Source organism: Pleurodeles waltl, chromosome 5, assembly GCF_031143425.1.
Source record: "Pleurodeles waltl isolate 20211129_DDA chromosome 5, aPleWal1.hap1.20221129, whole genome shotgun sequence".
NCBI lineage: Eukaryota > Metazoa > Chordata > Amphibia > Caudata > Salamandridae > Pleurodeles > Pleurodeles waltl.
In genome coordinates this window covers 1170867286-1170882215 of record NC_090444.1, presented here as the reverse complement: position 1 = coordinate 1170882215, position 14930 = coordinate 1170867286, and positions in this window count along the sequence as shown.

Here is a 14930-nt window from a genome sequence, read left to right as displayed (position 1 = left end):
TTGTCTGAACTTCGGGTTAAACCAGTCAATTTTGAACAACCTGATCATGGAATCCCTCCCAATGTGTGCTTGAGCATGGTAAAACATTGCAAACTGTGACAGGAGACTGTTCGACAAAACCATTTTCCCTTCATCTGAAACCCACAAATCATCTGGTCTTTGTACGCATTGCATCCTAACCCAAAAACGCTTCTCATCTTTGCTGGCACGTCCCTGCAACAATCTTAATTCTTCTAGCGTGTCAATCACTCTTAATGCGTAACCTGTGCATGTCTCATTTTCTGTTTCAGGTAACAATTCCCACTGATCCTTAAACGATATACAATTCAATGCGCAAAACCTTGCGACTTGATCCGCATATCCATTTCTCGTTGAAACAAAGTTTGTGATTTCAAATGAGCACTGCATTTCACCACGGCAATTTCATGAGGTAACTGAATCGCGTGCAACAACTCCTTTATTCTTTAACCATTTTTCACTGGAGAGCCAGAAGAGGTCAGGAAACCCCTCTGTGACCATAGTTGGCCAAAATCATGGACAATTCCAAATCCATACCTGCTATCGGTATAGATAGTCACTCTCAGCTGGGCAGAAGCATAACATGCTCTAGTAAGAGCGACCAATTCAGCCACTTGAGCAGAATATACTCTCTCAAGCCAAGACACTTCCAGGATTCCAGAGATCGTACATACAGCGTATCCAGCTCTCAACACTCCTACTGAGTCTCTTAAACAGGAGCCATCAACAAAGATTATTTTGTCATTTTCTTCCAATTGGGTATCTTTAATATCAGGCCTAGGTTTGGTGCACATTTCTGTTACCTCAAGACAATCATGTTCTACATCTTCAACATCTTCAACTTCTGTGTTTTCATTTGGAAGCAAAGTTGCCGGGTTCAGCACTGTACATCTTTTCAGCGTTACATTTGGTGACCCCAATATAATCATTTCATATTTTGTCAGTCTTGCATTTTTCATGTGTTGCGTTTTGGCACGGGTTAACAGGATCTCAACTGAGTGAGGGACCATGACTGTTAAAGGATGTCCCATCACTATTCCTTCACACTGTGTGAGGCTTTGACCAACTCCTGCTACTGCACGCAGACAACCCGGTAAGGCTGCTGCAGCTGGGTTCAAAGTAGCTGAAAAATATGCTACTGGTCGGTTTACACCTCCATGGACCTGGGTCAAGACAGACAAAGAACATGCATCAAGTTCATGACAAAACAGAACAAAAGGCTTTGTGTAATCAGGCACACCTAAAGCTGGATCCCTGCACATGCTGTCCCTCAGTTCAGTAAACGCCTTCATTTCCTTCTCTGACAACACTATGACATCTGGCCCTTTCTTGACCGCCAGTCTCACCAATGGCTTGGAGATGACTGAGAAATTCGGGATCCACTGACGACAGTAGCCCACCATTCCCAGAAACTTCCTAACATCTCTCCGTGTCGTTGGGGGATTCACCTGTAACAGGGCAGTCACCCTCTCCCTGGATAACTTCCTCGACCCTTTCTCAATTTGATGACCCAAGTATTTCACCTCTTTCTGACAATTTTGCAACTTCTTTGGGGACACCTTGTGCCCGTTCTTTCCCAAATGGTTCAGTAAGGCAACTGAATCATACTTGCACTCATCCCTTGTTTTGGATGCGATCAACAAATCATCAATGTACTGCACTAGAGTCGATTGGAAAGGCAATTCTAATGGCTCCAAATCTTTCTTCAGTATCTGATTGAAGATGGAAGGTGATTCCGAAAACCCTTGAGGAATTCCACACCAATTGTAAACCTTATCCAGGAATTTGAAACTGAAAAGAAATTGTCTGTCCTCATGAAGATGCACAGAAAAGAACGCTTGGGACAAATTAACCACTGTGAACCACTCTGCTTCACATGGAACCTGAAACATAATCACAGCTGGATTTGGCACCACTGGGCAACATTTCACCACTATGTCATTAATCTTTCTCAAGTCTTGGACAATTCGAACTTTCCCACAAGGCTTTCTCAGCCCCATTATTGGTGAGTTACATGGACTGCTCATCACCTCCTTCAAGACTCCCTGTTTCACAAAGTCTGCAATTAATTGCGCCACCTTTATAAGGGCATCTTGTGCCATATGGTACTGTGGTATCTGGGGAAACACAGCATTTGGCTTTACATTGACTTTAACTGGTTCTACTCCTTTTATCAGTCCTACTTCTTTCCCTGTCAAGTCTCACACCTTCTCTTGGACTCTCCCCTGCAAGTCTGCTGGCAGATCAATTACTGTGAACATTGGGAAGAAGTTAATCAGAGGATACTCCTCATTTTGTGGTCTCCCTTTCAGGCTCAGAAATCTGCTCCTCATCTCCTTCATCATCACTGTTTGTCTGAACCTCAATCCCCTCACTGGAACAGGTGATTGAACACCTTGTTTTGCACAGCAAGTCTCTTCCCAGAAGGGACACGGGACTCGAATCGCAAACCACAAACCTGTGCAACCCCTGGAAAGTGCCAAGCTCAACCTGAACTGGATCTGTGATCGGGTTAGTCAGGAGCTGATTCGCCACTCCTAGTACCTTGACTGTACATCCCGAAAGGGGCAATTTCAGAACATCTGCACTTCTGACTGTATAGCGTGTAGCTCCTGTGTCAACCAAGAATGAAACCTTGTGACCCATTACTTTCCCCTGCATATGGGGTCCTTTCTGATCTACTTCTTGGGATGCTGCAAGCCTACACTCTTCATTATCTGAACTCTCATCCAATCATTCATCATTTATTCCATTCTCACCACGCAATGGGAACTGTTGTACTGCGTTACTTTGACTCATTCTTTGACATGTGACTTGTTGAGGAAGCACCACCTGTTGCTGTTCCATTGGTGCTAAGCGCAATTGCATTTGCCGTCTAAGTACCATGGGAACCTGCTGTTGCATTTTTTGCATCTGCATCGGCTGTACATGTGGCATCTGCACCTGCTGCATGGGTTGAAGACCCTGCCTCTGAATCATGTTATTCTGAAAGTTCGGATTAGGACCTCCAGCCTCAGTCCCTTCACATTTTGAAATGCACTGATATCATTGCTTTGTTGAACAACACCCTCCTGCACCATCATCGGGAACTCCCGCTTCCAACGTCCAACGCCCCCACAAGCATGACAAGGTAACATCTTCTTCATCCCCTGCACATCATTTTGAACTACTACAGTGTGCAAGTCTGTGCTTCTGTTTACAAAACCTCCTCGACCTCTGCCTCTCACTTGCGCCTGAAACATTCTGTTTCCTTCCGGCTGTTGCACCATCTGTTGTAGACAACCTCCCTGCATCCCTGACTGTGCTGCCTTAATTTACATTACCATTGCTTTCTCCTTCAGCTTCATCTGCTTCAACTCAATCTCGTCACTACAGTACTTTGCATACTGCAACACCTCGTCAATCGGCTTTGCTTGCCAACAGATCAAATGATTCTTAATCATCTGACTGGTCTCCGGTCTCAATCCCTCAGCGAATCTGAACACAAGGTGATTCATGTCCTTCGCCTCAATAACCTCTGTACCGCTGTAGTTCTTGAACACTTTCAACAACCTCTCATAATAGGCATGTATCGACTCTTTGGGTTCCTGTGCTGTCCGGTCAATCTTTTGCCAATCAACATTCTGCAGCGAAACCTTCTGTTTCAAGAACTCAATCACCTTATAGTAGTATATCATCACCTCAGGAGACGGTGCTCCTATGACTCTATCCCTTGCCGGTTCCGTGGTCGGCCAATCCACACTCCTCTTGCACTCAAGCCACAAATCAGCTGGAACTATGATCTCAAAGAGGGTATTCAGGTCTTCCCAGAGACATTTCACAAGCTTCACAAACCTCTCTGTTTGCTGATACCACTCTATTGGTTTCTCCCTTAGCCCGGGAAAGTAATTTGTAAAAGACAAGATATCACCTCTAGTCCACAGTACATGGACAAGAACCCCTCCAGCCGTCTCTCTCATCGGTAACATTTTCACCGCACCCACATCCTGTGAGGCCTTTGCTGGCTGCTCTATGCAATCACTTTTCCTCTTATCTCTTTTCTTCGCCCATCTGCCTTCCCACTTCTCTAAGGCTCCCCAAACCTGTGCACTCTGCAGTATTTCTTTAAGGTGTGCCTTCATCCGAGTAGATCTCATATGTTCAAAATCCTTAGGCGCAAAGTCTAACCTGTAACTCCTCTTCAGATGTTTGGTATTGTCTAAGTCTGCTCCATATTTGTCTGCCAAATGTGCCAACCTCTGGTGCACCCTGCTCACTTCTTTGGTTATTTTTGGACACAAATACCTCAATTCTGCTTCCGTATATGATTCTAGCCTGTTCACTCCCATGCTTCCTTCAACTAGTTCATTTGCCTCCATGCCAAACCTCACAAAATTCAGATACTCTTCTCCTTCTGACCTCCCTGCTGCTGCAGGAGTAGTCTGTAGTGAATTCAACTTGTCTAATAATCGTTCAATTGTTGCACAGTTAAACCTTGCAAGGAGATATTCCCAGCCTGCACTATCGGTGTTTGCGGTATGTTTGTACTCGAGATCTGCGAGTCAGCAGTCCCAAACCTGATTGTCTCATGGCATATGGAGGAGCCCCAATCAGAATGAAGTCTAATAAAGACCTAGACCTTTCGAATGTCGGTTCCACTGGAGTCACCCCTTGAGAGTTCCCTACAAACCCTCCTCTTGTCATCTCTGGTCATTATTCCTTGATCACATACACTAGGCTTCGCCTGTGCATACAATGGTACTGGTGGACCAACTGTGATGGGCAAGGATATGGCTGCTGGCATCTGCCTGTTTCCCAAAACCTGTGGAGCATTAACTCCCATATTCTGGTACATTACTGGTGCCATGACTGACTGCGGTCCTGCGACCGAAGTGTAATTCTGAATTATCTGTTGCTGTGCCTGGGGCAGTAAAGGTGGGGTTGGATCAGTCTGAATCAGCTTTGGCCTCATATACGCCGGATCTGACAGCACCATCAAATTAGTGGTAGTCTCTAGTATTGGGACATCAGGGTAAAGTCTCTGAACCTGTGGTGGCTGTAACTGAGGTTGCATCTGTGGAGCAGTGGACATACTAATACTACTCTGCACCGGGACCGGTGTCGAGACATGAGTAACCTGTATCGGATTCGCCGCCACCTTCTCGTGAGTCGGACCTGCAGGACGGACATGTACTAGTACTCGGTCTGTTGTCATCTATTGCATATGGCAGTGGTCGGTCATTCAGTAACTGATTAAGGAACTCATCATCGTCTGAGTCATCCATATCTGACCAGGGCTTCTTAGCCTCTTTGTCTTTAGAAGAACTTTTTTCAGTCTTACAAGTGGCTTTTCCCTCTTTGTTTTCATTCTCTTGAGCTATTGCTGGAAACATCCTAATTCCGTCTATTGTTATTCTCCTCCAGACTCTCTGTGCACTATCCCACCTGGCCTCCGCTAGTGTCTTTTTTGCTTTCCTCATTCTCCTCTCAAATTTCTGTTGCTGCTGTCGTATTGCCATCAGTTCCCAAATTGCTAACGCCTCAAACTGTGCTGGCCTCGGATGTGGCTTTAGCTCAATTAACACCCTCCGCAAATTTTCCAAAATTCTTATGTTGAACGTTCCGGGCTCCGGAAACGCTAAGCACCCTTCTTTCTCTGTCGCTTTGCAATATTGTTTTAGCCAAAGACGTGGTGCGACACCCCTCTCCACCATTATGGCATAAGCCGGTGTATCTTCTGGTGGTGTAACCTCCCCTACACTTGCGGTAATATATGTATCTCCCCTCAAAGCGCTCTTTAAAGCCTTGAAAAACTTCATTTTTTGCATCTTTTCATTCGTTCACAATCAAATCAGAAAGTGACATTAATTCTCAGAACTGTCTTCGCTTACCTTCTCAACCAATTGGCTCTCACGGACAGCTGCCAATCCGTGCGCGACCCTTCTCACTAACCGACCTATCCCAGCGCTGCTCCAATGACATCACACTCACACACACTGCGGCTGACAAAGTCTTGCGGCTTGTCTTCCTCACTCTCTGTCCACACAAAACGAATGCAACATATTGCAAGCACCAACAGAACTCAAATTTGCCGGTTTACTACAGGAAAGGGTAACACAATCGCTTCAGAACTTTACAGAGATTTTGCTTAGCCTCGGCTGCTACTCTCTCTTTCTCAGATCCTGCACTCGCAAGCAAAATTTGACCCGCAAATTTTACTCTCGACTTGTCAATGGGTTGTTCTAGTGCACTTTAGAACTCACCAAGTCTCCATTGAAGTTTTCATTCACTCACGTTGACTCAAACTCGACTCGTCAACCACGCCCGATTGACCTATTAAACCACGCAAATGACAAAATAAACCAAGTGTCTCATACACTTATCAATATACTCCGGAGTCTTAGATCATGCAGGGTCCGTACATCACCATCAATCACGTGTACAATTTTGAGCACAAAGTGCCACACTTGCATGAAGTTCGCCGACTTCACTATTCTCATACTGCGGAGTACGCACACGCATACTAAAACATTACCTGGCCTAAAATTCTCACAAACCTAACAATTCACCTGTAGTATGCATAAGCTGTGCAAGCGCAAACCCTACTTCGTTCGTACTATCACTAGGACACCGAAAACATACCCAACTCACTTCGGCAGGCTCCGAGATTCCGGGAAGGTCATTCGGGACTTAAGGGCACATCATCTCTCTAATTTTCATCATTTAAAAGGAATAACTTTTCCCAAAACCCAATTTTCCCGTTACACCTTGCTTACTTCCATGCTCATCAATTTCTACCAGACCTTTGGAATTTTTTAACCAACGATCTTATCAAACAATGATCTTCATCCTGGGGCCCCAAAGGGCCAAACCATTACCTCTGCCACCAAAAACTGATAACGCACCAGAACCTTGATAAGTAAACTTAGAAGGAGACACTCCTAGGTCGATGAACCTTTTGACCACGTTTGGGGGCTTCCCAGTATGAGATATATTTCTGGCATCACAAAATCAATATTTAAATATCCCAATCAATATTTGCAATACCTAATCAACAAGTTAGTCGATAACATTCAATAAAGATCAATAACGTGAACACACCATGACCTTTCAGCCATGAATAACCACACAAATCTAATTAAGTGTTACGATATTTATTCCCCATTAGTTACAATCTAAAGTAATTTCTGTTAATCTCATTAGCAATCAATCTCATTAGTAGCTCCTCAAATGTATCATTAAAATACAATTAATCAATGCGTAGAGAATATTCATTAAGCATTAACACATCACTAGTAAGAAACAGTTTAACAAAGTCTCAGAATACAGGGTTCAACAAAGCAAGAATTCCATCATTTGTTTATTGCGTCAGATATTAGTGAACACCTTAACTAACCTCAAATTAGCATCGGCATGTTGGGCTTCATGCAAAACAATTTAACAAACACAAATTTGGAAAACATCTAACTATGGCCTCTATCAAAAGAGCAGTTGGTGCCAAGAAAGCAAAGGCAAACAGACAATTACAATTTTCATCAGATAGTCACCCCTCCAACGAATCAGCAATCAGCGTCAGTCTTCGTCCTCAGGACATCAGTCGATTCACCATCAACAAGGACAGGACAGGGCAAGTCTCAGTATGGCATAGCTAAGAATAAGGCACTTCTCTCATAAGAAGGTGAAGTAAGTATCAGATAAGAACGAATAGAGGATGATTTAAAGTATTAGAGGAATAAACCACAGTCTTAAAATGGCTCAGTGGAATGGCAAGGAATGATGAAGAATGGTGAAGAATTACCAATTTCTCCTCGGGTCATGTGGTTATATAAAAACCGTCAAACTAGCCCTTATTTCCCCATTGGATCAATTTTGGTGCATCATTATCTCTGTCCAATAATTCTCCACGCACCTTACTAGAATTTTCTATTTGGCTCCATTAATTGACGTCTTCATCGGTTGGAAATTCAGGTAAGAAAAGTTACACTTTACGCTCCAGTCAGTAGTCCCATTGTCTTCTCCTAGTCTAGGCAGCCTTGCACCTGTTACGAATTACACTGTTACATTCGACAAGAATGTTTCCTTGAGCAAGTCGGGTCCCATGAGAAAGAACTTACTACGGCTACACACCCATATCTCTAACTTCTGGAAACGTACAGCTTCCTGTACTTCAGGAAGATAGCACATTGTACGTTTGAAAAAACACAGTTTATTATGAGACCAGGCAGCTAGATCCAGACCCTCGCTAACTAAGGCCTAGTGATTAATTTAGCAAAACCCCAATACATGACTCTAATTATAATATGCTAATACAAATCCATAAATTAGTGCATTATTAATTCATTATTAATTAGTTTCATTAGTCTTCGTGTACATTTGGTGGCCACTCCCCGTGGGCACATTTCAAACGTGTGTATTATCTTCTACGTTATCACATTTTCTATGCAGCTTTATTACACAATATATTGCAAGCTTTTCACATTAATATTGATTTTAAAGGTCACACTCCAACAGTGTCTCCTGTAATAGCGCCACATGTATCTTATGCCATTTGAGATATGCTACTACTTTACGTATTTTCCTGTGATCGTTAAGTCCCCTGACTTTCAAGAAACACAGTGGTATGTAGTTGGTGCAATCAGGAGTCCCATGCGTCACATTCACCGTCTGTCAAATCTCGAATTAAGTATTGGGCTCTGCCTATGGTGCACACTACCATGAAAACAGACACAAATATCAACCGTACAAAAAGAAAAATGAACAACATCCATACCCTCCCCATCCCAATACATGCCAATCACCCATCATGATTACCATCCCTAACCCTCCCTAAAATTCACAATCAGCAGTAAATGTGAGATACACATCGGGGCTGAGGTTAACGGGTTCTCTTCCAACCCACGGCTCACGCGATTAGCCGGTCATGCAAAGGCATATACCACAGATTCTAAACAATTGTGCGAATAATAGCACACAAAGCAGCATATATAATTTAACCACTGACATTAGTAACTCAGTTTGGCAGAGTAGTGTCACTGAATTAACCGCCCTTGTCTTGAAAAGGAAAGATTAGTGGGTCATGAATTGCCAGATTATTGATTCTGCCTCCAACAACACAGATATAAGGTCACATCACTAATATGAACAGTTTTACTTGGATCTGTGTGACACTTAGCAGCCACCTGGTTCTCCATAGGGTGAAGCCAGTTAGAAACGTGTTTGCACTGTGCCCATAATGTCAGAGAGGTGAAGACAGTCTCCTCTGTCACTCACAGTCATCTTCTTCCAAGTGTGCAGTGTCAAGCGAACCACACCGGCTCCCAGCCCTTGACTGTTGCCTCAAAAACTGCATCCATTTCTGATGGTCGGTGAAAATCAGTGCTTTATTATCCACCATGATGTGCAGTTTTGCCGGACAGAGTATGCAATAGATTAATTTGAGCTCCTGCAGCTGTTTTTTTGCTGGGGCAAACAGGTGCTGCGCCTCCTGCACTTGCTGCATGAAATTAGGAAAGAGTGACATGTCTGACCCTTCACGATGTAGCTTCTGGCGTTCCCGTGCCATTCGCAGAGCAGCATCAAGGTCCCTGTAATTCAAAAGATTCGCTATCATGGGCCTATGCTTACAACCTGGGGGTGGCCACAGTGCAAGCGAACGATGCACCCTTTCCACAATGAACAGCTCTGAGATGGTGTCCCGGCCCAGCAGTGAGACGAGAAGGTGTTCTATGTAGAACTCCATGCTGTCAATGTTAGTTGATTCTGCAATTTCCACTGTTCCTAGATTATCCCTGTGGGAGCGGGTCTCAAAGTCTTCTGTCTTTGCTTTGAGGGCAAACATTAGCTTGTCTGCTTGCTTCTGCACCTCCATAAACACTGCATGTCCATCCTCCATGTCTGACAATCTGTACTGTGTGGCCTCAATGCGTTCAGCTTATTTGTCAAGGCGCTCCAACATCCTGTCCATGCGGAACAAGAGTGTGTCTATTTTACTATCTATTTTTGTTCAGCTCTTTTGCATCTCTGATAATATCTGTTTCAGATCAGGTTTTTCTATTAGGATTTGTTCCCCCAAAGCGTTACTTGCACCTTATTGCAGAGATCTCCTGGAACCAGGGGGTCCTGCGATGATCAAACTTTAGTTTGGGTTAAGAGCAATCGATTTTGCCTATTTTCTCTGTCATGTGGCAAATAACCATTGTTTCAGTCTAAATCATATCTCTTTTCAGTTCCCTTCCGAATCCCACAATGTGAGAAGAGGGTGGGTCAATTGCCCTCAGCTGGAGACGGTGGGCAGGTGTTTTCCCAGTGTGTGAATGTGTCTCCTCTCTTAATGTATCGGTCCTGTCAGGTAAACACCGCCCCTAGGCCAAGCTCTCCACAAGATCGCAAATCTCAATCTCCTTACCACTTTAACGTGACCTGTGGGGCTTGGGGGGTGGATACCAGGAAGCCAAACGTCTGCCATCTCACCCATCCCTCTGCACTTCCCAAGCACTACCAAGATCAGGTGAATGGCCCCTATGCCCAGAAGCATGCACTCTGCTTTACCAATAGTGAAGGTGCACCGGAAGATCCATGTCTTCATCGGGCCTATCTCACCTCTAGTGTGCCAGGGACATCTCCGTGTGCCTGGGAGGGTACAGGGAAACCAGCACGGATCTGCCTCGGTTGCACTCACCTTGTCAGTCTCACCACCTCCGTGCCCATGCCGGGTCTCTGAGGATGGATTTTCTATTTCTAACTCCACCACAGTCGCAGCTCTGCATATTCCCAGACATAGGTCTGCTCATGTGCAAGCGCTCCTGTCACTCTGATCCCGGTTCTCGCCTCGTCAGACCCCCCGCAATCAGTTCATGCTCTTCTTACTTTGTGGCTTGAGACAGGGTGAGCCTCACAGATATTCCAGCTACTTCTGTCTTCTGGGTCACGTCGCACCCAGCAGACTTAGCAATCAGACGCACAGTAGGCCACAGCCTTGCTGGTTCGGAGGTCCCGCTGTTACCTCGGCTCCCCTGTGCCACAGTCAGAGGCCTCAATGTATTATTTCATTGTTTCTCTTTGCATTTGGTGTCATGTTGCATTATAAGGCATAAGGATTATGAAGGATTATTAGGCGGCCGTCGGTGCATGATCAGAGGTCAGCCATCTTCCAGCTTGGCAAGCTCCGCTCCCCCATTGAAGAATTCCACAGAATCTGGTGGAATTTTTATGTAATTCCACTTGATTCTGCAGAATCAAACTCTGTGAATTCTGCCCACCTCTTATGACAACCCAACTCCAGCAAACAGTGCAAACTGCATTTTCTAGGAACTATCTTTCTGTGTGTAATTCAGAGACTCGCACTAACTAGACATGAATAACATTGGAAGTTATTAGAGTCTGCTGTCTGTAGCAAACACCATGAGCACTGGAGAAGCAATGACATGAACTTGCCTTCCACATTTGTTGCTGGTACTGCAAACCTACTGTGTTCCAGCCTGTGAGACAAAGAAGACTTTTCCCCTTTATGGACTCTGTTTTATGGTGCATGAGAACTTGGCTGAAACAAAGTGAGCTGACCTGTGATCTTTTATAGCTTTTAGTACTGCTTTCAATAACTGTTTGCGTATGCAATTTGTTAGACCTGGCATCCTTGGTGTGGTTTCCCCTTTCTTTTTTCCTTCAGACCTCCTGTTTTTCCTGACTTCATTTTTGCTGGCCTTGAGTCTCTGCTCACTTTAGTACCACTAAACTGTGCTAACATTCTTGTGCTCTCTGCTTAAAACATGGTAACATTGGCCTATACCCAATTGGCATATTTAATTTACCATAGGTCCCTAGTAAAGTGCACTACATCTGCCAAGGGGAATGTAAGTTAAATTCTGCTAGTGGGCCTGCAGCACTGATTGTGCCGCCCACTTAAGTAGCCCTTTAAACATCTCAGACCTGCCATTAATTTAAAATCCTAATTTATAGTGAAGTCGGCTTTTTAAATTACAATTCTGAAAATGGCACTTTTAGAAAGTTGCCATTTTATTGCCTTAGCCATTTTGTGCCTGAAGTCTGTCTCGGAATCACATTGATGGGTGTATTTGACAATTGGGCTTTCTCTATTCCTCATAGACAGCTACTCACAATGGGAGCTTCGGTATGCCTGGATGGGCCATCACTGGCAAGATGGAAGGAAGGAGCTGGGCACAGCTCCACTTACACTTGAATAGGCGGTGTTCTGCTTCCCCACAAAGGGCTGCATACCTCCTGTAATTAGTCTGGAGCCAGGACCAGGAAGGCAGGGCATCTGTGCTGTTCAAAGGAATGCCACTAGAAGCTTTTGGTCACTTCAAAGGCACACTGTGTATAAAAGAAGGACCTCAGACACCACCACTTCAGTGCACTTCCTGTGGATACTCTGCCAAGAAGAAGGACCTCTGTGCTGCTGAAAGGTCTGCCACGCTGATGGACTACTGCTCTAAAGGAACTGCTGCCCTGCTGTGCTGACCAACTTCCAGCTGCCCTCTAGCTTGGGAAAGAAGAACTGGACCTGCAACTTCATCTTGACCCAAGGCTCAGTCTGCTGGCCTCCTGAGCTGAGCCTCAGGGACATAAAAGGCTCCAGAACTGCTCCAGGACCAGTTATCATTGAGTTCTTGATTCCCACGCAGTTGCTCTCACCCTTGCCGTGGCTCACAAGCTCTTTAAAGATTGTGAACGGGCCAGTTTGCACCAAGCCTGTCTTAGGAAGCACAAAAGGTATGGAAAATACCAGCAATGTTTGACTACTATGAGGTAATGGTTGGCCCAGATTAGCAAGCACTATATTTTCCTCTCTGAAGGCAGAAACTTAAAACAATTTCAGGGAATACACCTATTTTAAATATAATTATGGTGAACACTGCTTTTGAAGATGTAAACACAACTATATAAACATGATTTTGCCTATGTTATGTTATTTTGATTTAATGAGCGCACTTTCACCTGAGGGTATCTTGGCGCTAATGATGACCGGCTCATGTGCTAAAGTGCAGCTAATCCAGGGAATAGACATTTTTTAAGGGCTTTCTTGAATTGCAGATGATAAGGCATGTCTTACAAGAGTTTTGGTGGTGTAGCTCAGTTGTGGTGAGAATCAAAAATGGTTGACCTCCAAGTCAGAACTTGTGACTAAAAATAGATAAGCATACCACAGAAGCAGAATGAAGCCTTTTGGCTGCAGTGCCTTTGGAAGATCTTTTAGAAATGTAGGGCCTGATTCACAAACTGCATTCTGAAGGAAAGCAGTATTACAATAGGACTAGTTACTTACTACTAAATGCAATTCACAAACCTGCGAGTGCAAATCTGCATTTTAACCTCTCCTATCTTTTGTATGGTGATAACCCCACACATAAGCTTGCTATTAAGTAGTAAATATGGGTGGGATCAAGGGTAGTGGCTGGGAAATGGAGCATACTTGATACTAAATGGGAGAACTTTAGAGAGGAGCGAGAAGGGGTTTAGGGAGAGCTAAGGAGGGGTCTCGAGGGGATCCCCACCCACAAAAAGAAAGCCTACTGCTGTTAAAAAAAAAGTAATAAATGTACTACAGCTCAGATGAGAAGTAAGTCCAGCACCACACACGGCCAAGCACTGGAACTGCAACACCCACCCATATGAAATAATGGAGCCATGGACTTAAAATAGAACCCAATAGGTGATGATGTTAATGTAAATTAAATTCATTTTTATATATATACATCATATATATATATATATATACATATATATATATATATATATATATATATATATATATATATATAATGTTAATGTAAATTGAATTAATTAATTGTAACATATATGTATATATATATATATTTATATATATATATACATACATACATACATATATAAATATATAAAATTATACTTAAATAATACTTCTGATAAAATAATGTACGTTTATTTTTTTAATCAAATTGATTTAAATTGATTCTCTGTATAACGTTTTGTAATTATAAATGCCTAGAAAATAAATATAAAAAGTGTACTTAGGTAGGATTATTTTGATTAGAAATCTTTATAAATATTTTCAAATTAATGTATTATATTTAAATTATTAAATATATAGCTCAAAATTAAGTTTATTTGGCTGATGCATTTTGTAGTTCGTTCTGCATTTAAAATACGTATATAAAATTCACTTGTATTAATATTTAACATCAACGTATTTTTACATTTTTTTAGAACTTATTAAGCTTTTTAAAGTTTCCCAATACTTTTTCAAAGGAGGTCTCGATCCTGGTGATGGAGAACTCCGCCTGCATGTGAAAGGTTACTACTAGTAACTTTACACGCATAGATTTGGCTCTTTCTCCTGTATTAGTGGTGGAAATAGGTAAATCTATATTTAGTAGTAAATTTACACAAGGAAAAGCTGACTAGCCAAACGTGGTAATTTTACTGCAAAGTGTAAGAGTGGATTTGCACTTGTAGATTTACTCATTAGTAAATTTACCTTTGTAAATAAGCCCTTTTCCTATGATACTCTTCAGTAACTGACCTCCCTCGTCCACCAGAGACACCATGTCAGACAGGATCAAAATACGAGGTTTACAGAGAAAAGAGAGGAGGGGTTCAGGGTATCCATACCCAGCAAGCAGGCTTTTCCAACAATTTCTCTTACTGGAATGTACCACTGGTAAAACTATAAAAATCAATGTCAGGATACCAGGATATTTTCTCATTTGCTGTTATTAAAGTTTTAACATAAACAGCTTGCTCGTTTGCCTATCTACTTTGCTTTTCTATAGTAGGACAGATTAATCACTCTCTGGTGGCTCATATCACCATTACACAATTGGATAAAACACCTCTGCCTCCTAATAACATCTAGGTTTCCTTTTAGTAATCTCATCCCGCACTAACACCCTAGACACACACCCGTAAAACTAACATAAATTTAACACATCTTCAAG